At 36.8% G+C, this 17,998-nt stretch overlaps 1 protein-coding gene and 1 long non-coding RNA gene across 17 annotated transcripts in view; one reads left to right on the forward strand and one right to left on the reverse strand.

Annotated features, from left to right (window-relative positions):
• LOC118263888 (coiled-coil domain-containing protein AGAP005037) overlaps positions 1 to 17,998 on the reverse strand; it is a 355,131-nt gene that overhangs the window by 315,309 nt on the left and 21,824 nt on the right. The window lies entirely within an intron of this gene.
• On the forward strand, positions 3,740 to 5,417 carry LOC126912406 (uncharacterized). Its single transcript, XR_007707109.1, has 3 exons — positions 3,740 to 4,247; positions 4,740 to 5,028; positions 5,186 to 5,417. It is a non-coding gene; the product is annotated as an uncharacterized LOC126912406 (long non-coding RNA).

Below are 17,998 nucleotides of genomic sequence, written 5' to 3' on the forward strand. Positions count from 1 at the left end.
AATCTGCATTGATTCATGTGACAAATAATTAGACGACCATTAAACATATTTAATAAGTTATAAGTACCTATAATAATATTATGTGAATCTGTTCTTCAGTCTTTGACATTTCATGTCTTACAATTTAGTTTTTTTTTATTTCTGATCCGAAGTCATTATAAATCGGAAAAGGAATGAAAAATCATTAAATGTAGGATCTAATCATCCTTGAAGCATTAAGTCGGACAAGATAGAGGCAAGCTGCGACAGGGCACTGTCTGGGAAGGTTTAGCATTGACCAGTAAGTTGTACCTACGTTCTTATATGTCTTTGGTAAACTGCTCAGCCAGTGTCATAGCAACGTCTCCAGGCAGCCACTCCAGGTGACTTTGATCGTGTAAGTATGTTTAACTACATTATTTTAATTTACCTTTTTAAGGGGTGAAAATCGTCCAATTACTTCTCTCACCTTAGGCGAGGCGAGAGGTGTTAGACTCTTACTGAATAAAGACCACCCCGTTCCTACTCCTGCGTTTCCAGCCGGAGCCCCGGTAAACCCGTTAGGTAGTCCGCAGCTCCGGATCAGGCATCAACCCTACTGGGTTCCATCTGTGGTAATCTGATGGCTCCTAGAGGCGTGTGCGGGACGCGACGCACCTCACGCACGGGTCTGGTTCTGGTCGGGCGGCAAGCTACACTTTCTCGTCGTCCGCAGACCCGCACTTACGGTGGCTGGAGGTCTTCGCGTGATCCCCGACGCTCGGAGTGACTCTCGCGACGACTGGGGCAGCCATACACGGACTGCTTCAAGCAGTTATAACCGACTGCTTGAAGCCGCGACTGTGCGATTAACTATAGCCATTCATTCGCTGCTGTACACACGACTGCTCGAGCAGTCGCGACCGCTCTTCAAGCCGTCAACTGCATGATGAAATTCCATCGTGCCGTCGACCGCTCGCGTGCGGTTGCAAGGCATATACCGACTGCTCGAGCCGTTGACTGCGCTAGAGCAGTCGACAGCTCTCCGACTTCCCTCCCCCCGCCCTTTGCGGCCTCGCGGCGTCTAAACCGACTTAAACTAAATAAATGACGCAGAGAGGTGAGGGTATTCCGAGAGGGCTATAGTGCTATAAATAATAATGTAATTAAATCATTTGTCTATTCATTACTAATTTTATAACAAATGTGTGTAGTGTTTTCTTTTAATGACTAACAAACATTATGTCTCATCTAGCTAAGCAAAACACACTGAAAACATGAAAATGGAAGAATGCTGCATAAAGTTCCTCCGACTTGAAGTATTCCGGGATCAACTGATTGAAAAATAAAATCGATCGGCACCTGAATCCTTTAAGTCCATAAAGTAACTACATCTACAACGGTGTTGTTACTTTACAGACTTCAAGGATCTGCAACCTCCGAGTCCTGCACATCATGACAAAATTTGAAGAATACAAGAAGAGCTGGCTTTATGTGGCATTTTGAAATATATTTTGTAAAATAACGATAAGCCTATAGTTTGGAACGTAACTAAATATGTACATATCTTGATAAAATTTAATTTTCAACTTGTTGGCTACATGAGTCTAATTTTAATTTAAGTATTATAAAAAGTATTTAATAGGATAGTAAACAATGTTTTCTTAATGGATTCATGTTTATTGACTTGTGCAAAAAGAACTTTTGAATTGTTGAAGTAATTGATTTAGCATGACCAGGAACTCATAGTTCTCCCGGTTTATGACACAGTATTCACAATTCTTGTTTACTGCCTAGGTACTCAACATAGCCAACTTGGAGCTGCGTGCTACAGACAGCAAAGACCCCAACCCCAGCACCAGAGGTAATGTTCTGTCCATATACTATACTGACTCGTTTACGATGTAATTAACACATGATATTGTCATTGCAGATAATACCACGATGCCACTCGCTGTTTGGAGAGGTAACTATTATACCTTGCACTTCATTATATGGATTTTTGAAGGTAAGAACATCATTCTACGACTTTTCCGGCCTTGAGAGAGGCGAGAGGAAATATCAGACTCTTACTGACTAAAAACAACCCCGTGTCTACTTCTGTTTCGAGCCGGAGCCCAAGATCCCCGACGTACGTGTCTCCCGCGATGGCTGTGGCTAGTGGAGGTTCGTCTCATCACGCGACCCATCTCTTCCTTAGCGAGCATGACTGCTTCGTAGAAGGAGGACACTGCATCATTCTATAGATGAGTAACCTTTAACTGCACTTCATTGAAGAATTTCTCTTTCATGTAAGATAGAATGTGTTATATGAAATCTGCATTGATTCATGTGACAAATAATTAGACGACCATTAAACATATTTCATTAGTTATAAGTACCTATAATAATATTATGTGTATCTGTTCTTCAGTCTTTGACATTTCATGTCTTACAATTTAGTTTTTTTTTTTTTATTACTGATCCGAAGTCATTATAAATCGGAAAAGGAATGAAAAAACATTAAATGTAGGAACTAATCATCCTTGAAGCATTAAGTCGGACAAGATAGTGGCAAGCTGCGAGAGGGCACTGTCTGGGAAGGTTTAGCATTGACAAATAAGTTGTATCTACGTCCTTATATGTCTTTGGTAAACTGCCCAGCCAGTGTCATAGCAACGTCTCCAGGCAGCCACTCCAGGTGACTTTGATCGTGTAAGTATGTTTAATTACATTATTTTAATTTACCTTTTTTAAGGGGTGAAAATCGTCAATTACTTCTCTCACCTTAGGCGAGGCGAGAGGGAGTGTTAGACTCTTACTGACTAAAAACAACCCCGTGCCTACTTCTGTTTCGAGCCGGAGCCCAAGATCCCCGACGTACGTGTCTCCCGCGATGGCTGTGGCTAGTGGAGGTTCGTCTCATCACGCGACCCATCTGTTCCTTAGCGAGCATGACTGCTTCGCAGAAGGAGGAGACTGCATCATTCTATAGGTGAGAAACCTTTAACTGCATTTCATTGAAGAAATTATCTGTCATATAAGATAGAATGTGTCATATAAGATAGAATGTGGTAATTGATTCATGTGACATATAATTAGAAGATTATTAAACATAGTTATTTCGTCACGAAAACGAAGTGTTATAAGTATAGTAAGTAATATTATGTGTGTGTATCTGATCTTCCGTCTTTAACAGTTTATGTCTTACATTTTATTTTTTTCATTCTCTATCCGAAGTCATAAAAAATCGGAAAAGGAATGAAAAATCTAAAATGTAGGGACTAGTCATCCTTGTAACAATAAGTCGGACAAGATAGTGGCAACGGCAGCGACAGGATACTGTCTGAGAAAATTTAGTATTAATCAATAAGTAGTACCTACTTTCTTATTGGTCAATATTAAATTACTCAGCCAGTGTCATAGCACCTTCTCCAGGCAGCCATTCCAGGTGTGTGATCACGTAAGTGTGTTTAACTACATTATAGTAAAAATAGGCGTGATAATTATGTAAACGTGTATGAAAAGGACGTTGACTCTCAATATTATTGTTTTATGCTAATGGGTAATTTTAGAATGAGTTCGTAACACAGCAAATATTGCAACGGTTTAGTTATTGCAAAAAATATCTTTTGGTTAAACTAAAATAGGTAATTGATTTAGCATGACCAGCAACTACGCTTTATGACACAGTGTTCACACGTCATGTTTACTGACTAGGTACTCCACATAGAGCCAGCTTGGAGCTGGATGCGACTGACAGCAAAGACCCCAACAGCCAGCATCAGCACCCGAGGTAATGTTCTGTCCATATACTGTACTGACTCGTTTATGATGTAATTAACACATGATGCGCAGAAGGAGAAGATGACTAACATTTAACTGCATTTTATTAAAGAATTTCTCTTTCATATAAAATAGAATGTGTTATATAAAATCTGTATTGAATCATGTGACAAATAATTAGACGACCATTAAATTGATCACGACAAAGAAGTGTTATAAGTACCTATAATAATATTATGTGTGCGTATCTGCTCTACCGGCGTTGACATTTCATGTCTTACAATTTAATTATTTTTTATTCTAGTACCGAAGTCATGATAAATCGGAAAAGGAATAAAAAATCATTAAATGTAGGGACTAGTCATTCTTGTAACAATAAGTTGGACAAGATAGTGGGAGCTGCAGCTATAGGGCACTGCCTGGGAAGGTTTAGCATTGACTAATATTTTGTACCTACGTTCTTATTAGTCTTTGCTAAACTTCTCAGCCAGTGTCATAGCACCTTCTCCAGGCAGCCATTCCAGGTGTGTGATCACGTAAGTGTGTTTAACTACATTATTTTAATTTACCTACATTGTAATAAAAATGGGCGTGTTAATTATGTAAACGTTTATGAAAAGGACGTTGACTCTCAATATTATTGTTTTATGCTAAGGCCAGCAGCTCAGCAGCCAACTGTCCGAGCAGTTCGTGTACGGCCGGCCTTAGTGCCGTCGACCGCTCGCGGTTGCGAGGCATACACCGACTGCTCGAGCTGTTGAATGCGCTAGAGCAGTAGACAGCACTCCGTCTTCGAAAAAATCGGAAAAGGAATGAAAAATCTAAAATGTAGGGACTATAGTCATCCTTGTGACAACAAGTCGGACAAGATAGTGGCGGCTGCAGCGATGGGGCACTGTCTGAGAAAGTTTAGCATCAACTAATAAGTTGTACCTGCGTTCTTATTGGCCTTTGCTAAACTACTCAGCCACTGGCTGATAGTCGATACCGTCATAGCAACGTCTCCAGGCTTCCAGGGTTTGATCGCGTAAGTGTGTTTAATACATTATTTAACTTTACCTAATACCATAATAAAGATTGGCGTGATAATTATATAAAAGCTTATTAAACGTCGTCTCTCAATGTTATTATTGTTAAGCCAAATGTTAATTTTAGAACGAGCTAACAGTGTTCACTCGTCATGTTTACTGACTAGGTACTCAACGTAGCCAGCTTGGAGCTGCGTGCGACTGACAGCAAAGACTCCGGCAGCCAGCACCAGTAACAACAGTGAGCTGCAGCGGAACACACCACACAGTTGTTGAGGTAATCCTCTCTACATACATATTTTAATATTAACTTTTTGCACATTTAAACAATGGAAGACTTGATGCCAATTTTGCATTCTCTAATAGTCTACATTCAGGTGTAAAACATTGAGATATTGTTATGATATTTGTAACATGCAATAATGTCTTTGCAGGTAAAAACAACATCTGCCTACCTACTTGTGCTGCTTCTTCGGGAAATTACTCTTCTGAATCTTAAATAGAGCTTAAATAATCAATTATTTATTTATCTTATTTTTAAGTATTTTTTTTTTTAACATAACATTACTGTTTTGTATATTAACTATAGTGAGATGTATAAAATTACCAATAGTTATTTACAAAACTGTGTCGATCCATTGTTACATAATGGTGTGAAATTGTATTTTGAAACTAGCTTTTGCCCGCGACTTCGTTCGCGTGGAATAGTGACATCCGGCAAATTTTTGGTTTTAACCACATAGTTCCCATAGCTATAGGCTGATGATGATGATGATGATGATGAGTTCCCGATCTCGCGGGATCTTTTCAAAAATGAGATGTGGAAGATATTCCAGGGAACTCTTCAAAAATCAACATAATGAGCTCTGCGTTTGATTTTAATAGATGTATACTCACTTAGGGCATTGAAAAAATAGTTTAAAAACGGACTTTAACTAAAGAAATATTATAATCTTTCCGAACTTAAGATGAAAACTAACTCAAAACTAAAGAAAGCTACGAATTACGAATTTATAACAATTAAAAAAGAAATTATATTAGAACCTATCCTTTATGCTATAATAACCAAGCTTAAACTAAATAATTTAAAAGAAACGACTTAAATCTAATCTAATTAATTTATAAATTAGACTTACAATTTTATTAAAAAAACTAACTACAGTAACTACTAATAATCGATATCAAACTAAACCTACGTTAAAAAGTTTAACCAGAAAACCAGGAAAACCCAACAAATAAACTTATTAATGACAAATACAACGAAACCAATTTAGAATATACCTAATCATACGACTGATAATACACATTTTCTACAATAGTACCGAAGCGCTCGGCCGATACCCAACCAAATGAATGTAACGAAACCATAGCGCTATCTATTTCGATCCCAACGCCATCTATCGAGGATAAAGACAACTTGGATTATTTATTTATACTCCGTTCGGGCATTTTCTTTGTACTAAAAGTTTAATTATATTGATATAATTTTTTTCATACCTTTTTACTATTTGTTAACTTTTTTTCGATGAATTAAAACAATAACATGAACCGAAGTCGTGTAACGATCGACATAGAATTATCTATACTCCGTTAGAGCGTTTTCTTTGTACTAAAAGTTGTATTATGTTATATTTTTCATTGCTTTTTACTATTTTGTAAAAACAAATTTCCAATGAATTAAAACAATAACATGAACTGAACAATTGTAATTACACCATTGCGCGATCAACGCCATCTATCTACGGAGTATAGGAACAGCCCGACATTGTTCAATTCCGTACTATAAGTACGAAATTGAACAATAGATGGCGCTGTATGTCCGGAATATATATATATTATTTTATTTTATTTTATTTTATTTTATTTTATTTTATTTTATTTTATTTTATTTTATTTTATTTTATTTTATTTTATTTTATTTTATTTTATTTTATTTTATTTTATTTTATTTTATTTTATTTTATTTTATTTTTATTTTATTTTTATTTTATTTTTATTTTTATTTTTATTTTTATTTTATTTTTTGATTTTTGAAATAAAAATATATCTATGTCCTTTCTAAGGTTCTAAACTATATCTGTACCAAATTTCAACCAAATCCGTCAAATAGTTGCGGAGATTATTGGTATAATCATAGAATGTTCGACGTGATTCTTTAATTTGACATAACTTTTTTATTTATGAACCGATTGACATGAAACAAACACTAAATGTAAATTTAAGCATCCCACAATATATTCGTGAAATCCGCATCCAACTCGGATTAGCCGTTTCTGAGATTAGCGCGCACAGACGAACAGACAAACAGACAAACAGACAAACAGACAAACAGACAAACAGACAAACAGACAAACAGACAAAAAAAAAGTTAATTACATTTTTGGGTTCGACATCGACATAACAATAACCCCTGCTATTTTTTTTATTTTTATTTTCAATGTACAGACAGCACTTTTCTACGATTTTATTATATGTATAGATAAATGAAATTAATTTTAAAAAATACTGGTATTATTATTAAAAAAACCCTTTACCATATTACAAGTATTGATTGGACTAAACTGAACATTATCTATTTTGAAAGGACTTTCAGTCGTGCATTGTTAAGATGGTTGGGAACTAAGTAATATCTTAAGAATCTAAGACCAGATGTCCCAGACCAGACCATGACTTACTATATACCAATACAAATCCAGACTAAGTAAATGTTTCTGAAAATTATTAAAAACTCCTACTACAATTCCAGATTAGTAACAGTACTGAGAACTATTGAAAATCGAAACTCAGTCACACTCCAGATAGGATCAGTTAACCAACGAGGCACTCTTATAAAACAATTTAAGCAAAAACAGATATAGTAGGTAACATAATGATTAGAAATTACCTAAAAATGTTTGGAAATTAGGAAGAAAGTTGAGCTCCAATCGAGATCCTCAGCAAGGCAATGGCAGTACCTAAATGGTAAAATTTCGAAAATGTGAGCCAACATGTCTTAAAATAATGTACAACCACATATGTACCAAAACATATTCAAGCACGAAAAACGAGCACGGGTAACTCTAATCAAGGGATGGTCGCTGCTAAAGGCAATTAATTTTAAATAAGCTTATTACAACACTTGCGCGTTACAGCAGGCGCAGTAATTAAACAATGCTACAAGCCCATACATACACGTATGTATATCACTTACACAAAACGGGCTCAACTGGAACAGTAATCTCTCTCAACTCCCGACCTTCCTCGTAACATATGGAAGGAGATTAAAAATATACGGTACTGGGTAAGTCTAGATTAAAAACATCAGGCATTTAATCATCCGAAAGCGTTATAGATAGATAAGAATGGTAAACAAGAAAAGCACTTAAGCCCCTATGTATTAAGGGGCAATTTCATTATGATAGTTAGACATGCGGCATATTGCCTGACAGTGTGCTTTGGCTAAGAATTTCGAAAATCGAAATGCCCATCAGTAACTACACTTTAGGTTTTAACTGCTCAGAAATCTATTCGACTTTTACATTTAACTTCACAAACAAGGCAAATAAAAATCCATGACCCAACTGGCTATACCCTTACTACAAGTTTGCTTTACGTTTAAAGTAACCGAAACGATAGTGCATTCGGCGCTCTGATTGGCCAGCTCAAATAAGCCAACCAATCACGGTTCCGAACGCGCTTTCGTTTCGACCTAGTTATACATAAAACAGACTCGTACTAAGCCTTCTGAGTTAGAACTGAGAAAGAAATAGCTTGATCAACCATTTAATTAAAATGTACCAACGACGCCATAATACAACAATGATACCTGCGGTGTCATCACATCCTTTAAACCAAGTTTGGTATCGCTAGTCATCTTCGATCTTGCACCAGACAACATAGCCAGGGAGCAGCAGTCGGAAGATTGGACGTCGAGGAGATCATTATCAAGGAGCTGAGGAACACTTTGGTATTCTGGTAGTATCCGTTTAACATATAGGTATTAATGTCATTTTAGTTTGAAGCTATTAATCAATAGCTTTCATTAAGCCAAAATAATACGGCTATTGAACTTATAAATATAGAAGCATATGATTATTTAAAGTTAATAATAGAAAAACACTTCGGTAATCATTCAAATCCATTACCTATTTTGTTGCCTATTCCCTAGTTGCGTCAAAATGCATCAAAAGATATGGGAAAGTAGATATTTCGATATTTATGTGAATATCAGACATTGTAGCCTGTAGGTAAGGAGCAGACTAGTTTTATGACTGGCATTACTGCCACCCCTTCGACACTACAACGATATACGAGTAATAAGTATCTGGAAGAGGTAGAAAGCGTCAGCTGATAACTTTTCAATGTATATGCTTATATCAAAAGCAACAAAGCTTATGGGTCGTAAAGTTTACATCCCGCACTATTTCATTTGAAATAATTAATGTATGACACTAGGTTATAGTGTCCATACCTACTATAGGTACCTATAGGTATTATCACTAGTTATGTAATTACTCAATTATTATTAGTCTTGCCACACACAGCCAAATAATTAATTATGTCAAACTTCAATTTACCGATAAAGAAGAATTTCTTAAGAAAGACACCAAGTCCAGGAGGTCTACTCTAATTCAACGATGAACCTACTTACATTTTTCTACAAAATAAAATTATTACCCCAACACAGCGCGCCTTTAATTCAACATAACATAACATAACGTCACGCCTTTTTATCCCCGAAGGGGTAGGCAGAGGTGCACATTACGGCACGTAATGCCGCTATACAATGTACACCCACTTTTCACCATTTCTGTTATAAGTCCCATGTAATAGGGGGTGAGCCTATTGCCATATCCTGGACACAATTCCAGACTCCGTGCTACTACCGAGAAATTTTCGAAAATCCGAAAAAAGCCCAGTAATACTTTGCCCGACCCGGGAATCAAACCCGAGACCCCTTGTTCGGCAGTCGCACTTGCGACCACTCGACCAACGAGGCAGTCTTCATCAGTCCTTTAATTCAAATTAAACATTAAATACATAACCACGAAAGCCGGCCTATTCAGACAAGTTGTGTTCATAAATAAAAAAATATATATATCCGTAATACTCCGCCATTTCTAAAAAAAAATACACTGATTGTGAAGTAAATGGAGTAGTTAATACAGAGATTGATTTTAAGTGTGGAAGAGCCATACTTCGGCAAGAATGGGCCGGCTCGACCGGAGTGATACCACGGCCTCACAGAAAACCGACGTGAAACAACGCTTACGTTGTGTTTCGTTGTGTGAGTGAGGTTACCGGTGGCCCAATATCCGACCGAAAAAGATTGATGACAAGCACGTATGAACATCGAAACACTTCTGTAAAATTAAAAAAGTCAGCTCTTTGCATAAAAGAATTTCAGGACAGCCACATTAGCTACATTATTAATCCGCTAACTTGAAGGTGGCCCAATATTACTACATTAAGCTCAATGCGATCCAAATTCCCAAACACACTCCAACATTTAATATTAAACTACATACCTATTTACACACACTCCAAAGCAGATTTCCTTAACTTCCATCAACATGAATCCTACATGAGCACTCCAGTTATAAATTCTCCGGGGTCTTAAGTGAATTACGAGTAGAATCGAGTTGGGGAAGTCTATTTATCTCTGAATGCTAAGTTCGTCGGGTTTTATTTGTACAAAACAATTTACAGACTTCCGCAGTTATATGCTATGCTATGCTAGCTATGTTGAATTATATTTCTAGCTTCCAGGCTGTATAGGACATGAACAAATAGGATAAGTAGAGTAGGATTGAGAACTTTGTGAAACATGCGCGGTGGAGTTAATAATGGCACTTTATTTTAAACTTTAGAATATTAACAATGATTCAACTTGAAGTTAAATATGAGTTATTTGCTCTACAACTTCACTTCAATTAAATGAGGTCAGAGAATGCCAAAACTAAGTGCTAACTTATTTACTGTTTGCTTGTTGGACATTTTAGAAATGTTTATCATTTTTAGGTACAATTTAACCGTGTTGTGAGGTACGTCTCCTACTCTTGCCATGGGTATTGTGAAAGTCAATTAAAGAACTTATTTAACAGAGACTGAACAGCATCGTTCTCTGATAAGCCTAATTATACTGCGATCTCCAACCCGTTTGCCAAACGTATAGATTATGGCTAATCTCTCTTTTGTACAAAAGGCCCATAGATGAAGTGTGATTTTAGTAACAGCAGTGATATGTTATTGATTTGCTAAACCAAATTTTAGATAGTTTTTTTAGATAATTTCAGTGATCTTACAGAGCGAACATCCACCCCTTATGAAACAAGATTCAAAGAGAAAAAATATCGATAACAAACAAAGTTAAATGAAATGGAACTTCCAGTGCAACTTAGCTGCGCGTAAATTGTATTTTTACGATCGAAGAAACATTGTGGCATATTGCTATCTTAGAGGAGGGGTAATAGAATTCCCCTGTAAGTAGATGTGAATAATTCGATTTTTCTAAGTGAACTTATGTCCTTAACGGCACACTGTGTCAGGAACAATTAATTTTTAAGGAGTATAGCCTTAAGAAACTAGTTACGATAGCTACCTACTCCGGAGCTCATGACTATTGCAGCCTAGATCGATTATATTGCTACCGTTTTTAGGTACAGTATGTAATACCTATACCTCGAATACTTTTGTTAAATTCATTCAAATATCTCAATAGTGGTGCACGGTTATTGGATCATTTAATTTCCTGCTATATGGCAGCTAACGCCTGGTGACATCGTGTCACCAATCGCGTGTGGTCAACTCTAAATTCATAGTTATAATATTGTCCTACCTTTATTTTTGTTGTACCTAATTGTATTTTGATCAGAGTTCTTAAATTATTCTTTTTAGTTAATATTGCGGCTCAAAGTTTATTTAACTGACTTAAAAAAGTAATCAGTAGAAAGATTCTTTCTCGTTCTCCAAACAAATCGATATTATGGAACGAGTAACTTATTATGGAAAGACGCTAAAAGACCGACCGATTACTTAATTTTTCAAAAGCTTTTTAGGCTGATTGACATAATTAGACTCGACTTTAAATCTAATTATGACTCAGCGCCATCCACCTGAATAGATGCAGGAGAGGAGACATTTAAAGTCAGCAAGAAATAATTTTTCATCAGACAAGTCGCGACAAAAATATAGTTGGAATTTACGCTCCCATTTTATTTCAAGAACTGCGACTGTCTTCCACCTTTTCATAATATTACGGAACTTTGTGCGGAGCATTGTTTTAATAATAATTCACGTCGTACTGCGCTTGTAGTTATCACGACCGCTACATTTCCCCGCCACTTTGAAAATGAAGAAATTGTTATGAAATCATTTCGAGACAGCATTAAAAGAAATGCGTTTTATTAAAGTACATTTCATTCTGTTTTTCTGCTGTTGGTATTTGTTATTTTAATGCAAAAATGGTTTGTTGCATTAAAATGGGAAAAGAAATGTAAAGAGAGGATTTTTGTGTTTATTATATTCCTGCTTTAATGGAGAAAATGATAAAGATAAAGAGGTGGGTGTGATGCTGTGGGGAAAATTAACTTCATTAAAGGGTGGGTAACCAAATACAAATATATTTTGATATCTACATGAATGAAACAAAATATCAGGTTTAAAAGTGTAAGTGTTTTAAATTTCCAGTTCCGAAAACACACGAGGGATGACACTGACCAAACTCGGGATAAGGCAGCCTCTGAACGTACAAAAAACATATGTAAGATGGTAAAAAAACGCCGCTACGAAAATATTCTTCTATTTTTTCTTCTGCCGATATTCGGAACCTCCTCCAGGGCTCTGAACTAGTTCTCTCTCAGAAGTATAGGCAATACATAATACTCAGATTTTCCCTGAACAACTAACTTATATTATAACAAACGATTGTATTGGTATAAAATAATTAGCCGACAACGGCATCGTATTTAACGACTGACGATAAATTATTTCAGTTTACAAATGGCTTTTGTGTCCAAGTACAGAGTTTTATAGTGGCCTACAATATTCTAAAATATCCATCAAGTATGCGGAGTGCTAGGTGCACGTGGACTAATGGTAAACCGAGGTGAACCTATTGCCCTAAGTCGAATAATTTCAAAGAAACGCAAACTGAAAAATCTTTAGTCGAATAAAAATAACCTTACATCACATGTAAGTTCTTCCGTCATACATCTTTTATTATTATTTGTACGAGGCAAATACCAAGGGACTGAGGACACTGAAATAGGAAAATATTTTTTGCGCGTCATGTGTCCTCTTACGATTGTACTTGCGACCCACGTAGTATCTATCACAGCCCACAATGAAAAATGTTCTAGAATAAATTAACAAATACTCTAGCATTAGGAATAGGCTTACAACGCATTTTTAAAGCAGTTTTATTAGAAGAACTGCTATGTTATGTGTGAAAAAGTGTTGGGCTCGCTGTCATTGCAGCGGTAAGTCCCCTCTTTGAGGAGTGGCTAGAGAGGCGCCACGGCGTCCTCACCTACCGCCTGACGCAGGTGCTTACCGGACATGGGAGTTTCGGTAGGTTCCTGTTCCTTATTGGGCGGGAGGAAACGCCCGGGTGTCATCACTGCGAGGACCGCCCGGAGGACACTGTAGAACATACAGTGGCGGTGTGCCCTGCGTGGGCTGAGCACCGCCAAGTCCTCAGGGATGTGGTCGGCGACGGCGACCTCTCGCGCCCGGCACTGGTTCAAGCCATGGTGCGGAGCGAGAGGGACTGGGATGCCGTCTCCTCCTTCTGCGAAGCAGTCATGCTAGCTAAGGAGGAGGCGGGACGCGTGAGGGAACAAACCTCCTCACGCCCCAGCCGTCGCGAGAGACACTCTGGGCGTCGGGGATCGCGTGACGATCTCCGGCCACCGTAAGTGCGGGTCTGCGGACGGTGAGCAAGGGTAGCTCATCGCCCGAACAGAACCAGACCCGTGCGTGCGGCGCGTCGCGTTCCGCGCGCGCCTCAAAGAGCCATCAGACCACCACAGATGGGGCCCAGTAGGGCTGATGCCTGATCCGGAGCTGCGGACTACCTAGCGGGTTTACCGGGGCTCCGGCTCGAAAAGCAGGAGAAGGAACGGGGTGGTTTTTAGTCAGTAAGAGTCTGACACTCCCTCTCGCCTCGCCCAAGGCGGGAGAAGTCATTGGATGATTTTCCCCCTCAAAAAAAAAAAAAAAAAAAAAATGTGTGAAAAAGTGTACTTTTTTCACAAGTCTCAGATTTTAACTAAGCTATAATTAGGTACTTAGAGTTTATAAGGACGTGGAATTTAAAGACTTTTAGAAATTCACGTTGCAGTCTACTTAGTTTGGGGGACCCACTGACTTTTTAGGGTAGTTCTTTACTGATGGTGACCTCCAGGGTGATTTATGTAAGGTAAGAATACTTCAACCTATTTCTTCTCCTCAAAAAACTAGGCGTCTTATTTAGGTCTTCCCCGTCATTATAAATAATCATGTCATCAATCAACAGAGCGTGTTGAGTTTCAAAGTTTTCGATAGTCCTTTGCAACATTTTTCAACAAGATATTTTGCTAGAATTCCTTTGTACAGAAAAGTGCAATTTTTAACGGGATAGTGAACAGAAGAGCTCTGCAAACTGAAAATCCGAACAACACGTAACTTGAACCGCCTCCCTTTTATCTTATACCTAGACAAAATTGCAACAGTTTTATGTTTCTGTTTTATATTATTTAGTAATAGCGTCTGCCAGCGACTTCACCCGCGATCCCGTAGGATACAAAGTAGCCTATATGTTATTCCAGAGTATAATTTACCCCATTTCCAAATTATATTCCGATCCCATCACCCGTTTTGACGTGATTGCGTTACAATCATACATACACATACATCTATCCTCACAAACTTTCGCAGGGACGAAAACAATTGAGTTCTAATGAAAAACATAACACCCTGGAAAATTTACAAAAAATAAAGCGACAATAATCATTACATAAAATAACAATACATTAAGGTACTATTGTAATAAAATATATCTTTAATTAAAAAGCAAGCCACAGAATAGGTTCCACAGAAACCATTACATTTTCATAGCTATTATAAATAGTTGAAAAGAAAAGAAACCTCAAACGACCCACAGTATGAATAAATTGTACCGCTCAAAGTATTTTCGATCACAATGTAAACAATAAACAATGCGAAACTTTTGTATTTCATGTCGTTCACACCGGGACTAATTATTTCAATAGAAAATATTATGTTTACAACCTTTTAAGAGCGTTTTCACGGCGGCGCCCGTTTTTAGAAAGAAAGAAAGAAAAAATATTTATTTTGCACCGGCCACGATGCACCAAAAAACAAATCAAAAATTAAAACAAATATAAAGTAATACAAACATTCATAAATTAATATTTTATAAAAACAGAAAAAAAAACAAAAACTACACAATACTTATGAAAAAATAAATAAAAAATAACACAAAAGTAAAACTTAAAACAAATAAAGCCAAAAAACAAGGTGGCAACTTGCCCAATCCAAAAGGGCTGCCACCTCAGTATGAGCTGGGCACCGAAAGTACCCAGCGTTTCATATAAAGTTCTAACCATGGAAGGCTCAAACCATGGAAACGATTTAACCAATTTTAATGAAACTTGGTACTCATATGGAATACATCATGGCCTAAGACGTTAGATCATTTAAGCCTGCAATTAAACATGATTATAAGTTTGTATAGAAAATTGTCTCCCTTTTTCTCTATGTAATATGTTTTGAGAAACGATGTGCTTAAATTAAACATTTTTATGGTACCCGTGACGCGTAAAAACTCTTAAGCTAAAATGATTTACCGATCCCGAAACGTTTTAATGTACCTAAAACGCTAAAAGGTTTCATGTGTCCATTTGTTGAAGTACATTCCAAGAAGCCGGGCAAATAAATTATTTATTTTTGTTAAATCTTTTGCGTGTAGGCTGGTGTTTGCTCCCGTACTTAAAGTCAAAAGGTTAGCTGTAGGTACCTATTTATTATTCGTAACAAACAATACCTTTCTTTTTGATTCCAGTTTCTTTAGAAGGCGGAAAAATTTGTTACTTGCTTTGTTTGTTTTCTTAGACAATAAGATTTGTATGGGCATAAAAGAATAAAAGTCTATTCACAGGTGAACAGTTCTACTGGTATTGTGCGTGTTGTATAAGAATTTGTATAACTAAGAGATGTTATATAGACTTAGTTATGTTTATTTAGCCAAGAAGGAAAACATTTTTTTATGATAGACATAGCCTTAAAGGTCGGTGGATGAAAACAATATTATAATTGTACGTGCAGACCTACATATATTGATCGCTGACTATATAAGTATTTGAATACCAACCACGAATCCTTATCATTCCAATAGACCCAAACACTCAGAAGTCTAAACTTCAAGACTTGGTTCATTTACACGTAAATTACTTTTGAATTTCTTGAAATAATGGTAGGTATAAGCTAACCTAGTAAAGTTTCTCAATAAAATCATTCAAATTGCAGAAACCGTAAAGTTGTTTGAGACTTAGCACAAACAACACGCGGGTGGAACAATCGAATTGGATCTAGGGTGTTGTTCAAAGAGCTTCGGTCCGCCTATACGTTTAATGAGAAAATGTCACTCACCTCTGTAAGTAAACGTATATAAGGATAACCGACAAGACGAAAATGTGTCGCCATATTTTACTTGACACGTGTAGTTGTGCTATTTTTAAAAACTTCATCTTTATCAGCTTATGTATGCCGCACGTCGCGGTCGCACGGTTAATGAGTTTTCGCAGAATTTTGCTTTTCTTTTATCCTCCACTTTGAAGGCATCGTTCTATCTTACGGCTGTATCTACACATATTGTATATATTATAATATTATATTTCCGCCCATCCCTGTGTTTGACGAAAATGTTGGAAATTAAATATTCTATAACCCCATACGAGATCGTTTTCCATTGACAAATTACCCTGTATTCATCTTATAGTATATTATATTGTATATAAATGAAGTAAAAGATAGATGTATATTTATCTACTCTCTAATATTTATTATTCACCAATCCATTGCTGTCGGCTACAAGACTTAGGTCACCTTTAACAACCCACTGAGACCAAATTTTCTGCCTGCTTGCCAGAGTTAATAAGGGTTTTTTTAAAGAGATCTGAAATGTGTTATATCCGAATAGTTTATGTAATTACTACATGAAACCTACACATATAAAGAGGCGCTCTCAACTGTTTTTCTAAATAATTCTGTCTCGCACAACGGAGGAGGTAGAAATACATTAATGAGTTAGAAATAAGTAGATTGAACCTAGTACCTATGTATACACGTCGAGAGAGAGGGTTGATACACCCCCAAGTCTGAAAGTTTTCTTTGAGGGAAAACTTCACACAAAGTCGAACTCAACTTAAAACTTTACCTAAGTTACTTAACATAATGGGTTCATGAAACGTATACATTTTAGTTTCTTAAAAGCTACCTACACCACAACACAAACAGTCCATAAAAAAACAAAGTAATTCCATTAAAGGCAAAGCTTTCAAAAGGAAATAAATAAACAAGAATGGAACTGAAACAGAACATGGAATTCATCGCCGCAGAATCCATTAAAATTGCAGGAACAGTGGAGACGAAGACAATCAATTTCCACCATCAACAAAAAAACGTTTACTGCATTTTCAACCCTGATGGGTACACACGGGCGGGCGCACGTCAAACTATACAACCAGTATAAACTGACCGTAGAATATACGGGAAGGTCATACAAAACTAGACCATGATAAACTGGTTCGTATAGGTCGTTGTGCAGCCGCGTGCAGTTGTCAAGCAAACCGTGTTTGTCTTTTTCCTTTTAAAATCTCTCTTCTGGGCACAAGCTGTAATTAAAAAGCGAAGGAAAGAGTAGGTGAGCAATCAACACTTCGCTTTGCTTAATTAAAGGGGAATCGTTGCAGTGTTTTATGAAAATTATAATCTTTAATGCTTTTGTAATTGTTAGTGTTACACTATTCCATTGCGTACAAACTAACGAGTATTAAGATATTTTACTGAACTATTTAATTTTCTTTAAAAACCATTCGGGAAAAAATCTAACAAAGCACAAATTTATACCTTATTCGTATCCTTTCATGTGTCGTATAAAAACATATTAATTATTATACAGTGTGTAAACGGAACGCTTCTAGACGCCGCAAACAGGTATACAGGATAGTAAGACGAGAAAAATTGATGAATTCAATGTTTATTTT

This window comes from Spodoptera frugiperda, chromosome 25 (genome assembly GCF_023101765.2).
Source record: "Spodoptera frugiperda isolate SF20-4 chromosome 25, AGI-APGP_CSIRO_Sfru_2.0, whole genome shotgun sequence".
In the NCBI taxonomy this organism is placed as follows: Eukaryota; Metazoa; Arthropoda; class Insecta; order Lepidoptera; family Noctuidae; genus Spodoptera; species Spodoptera frugiperda.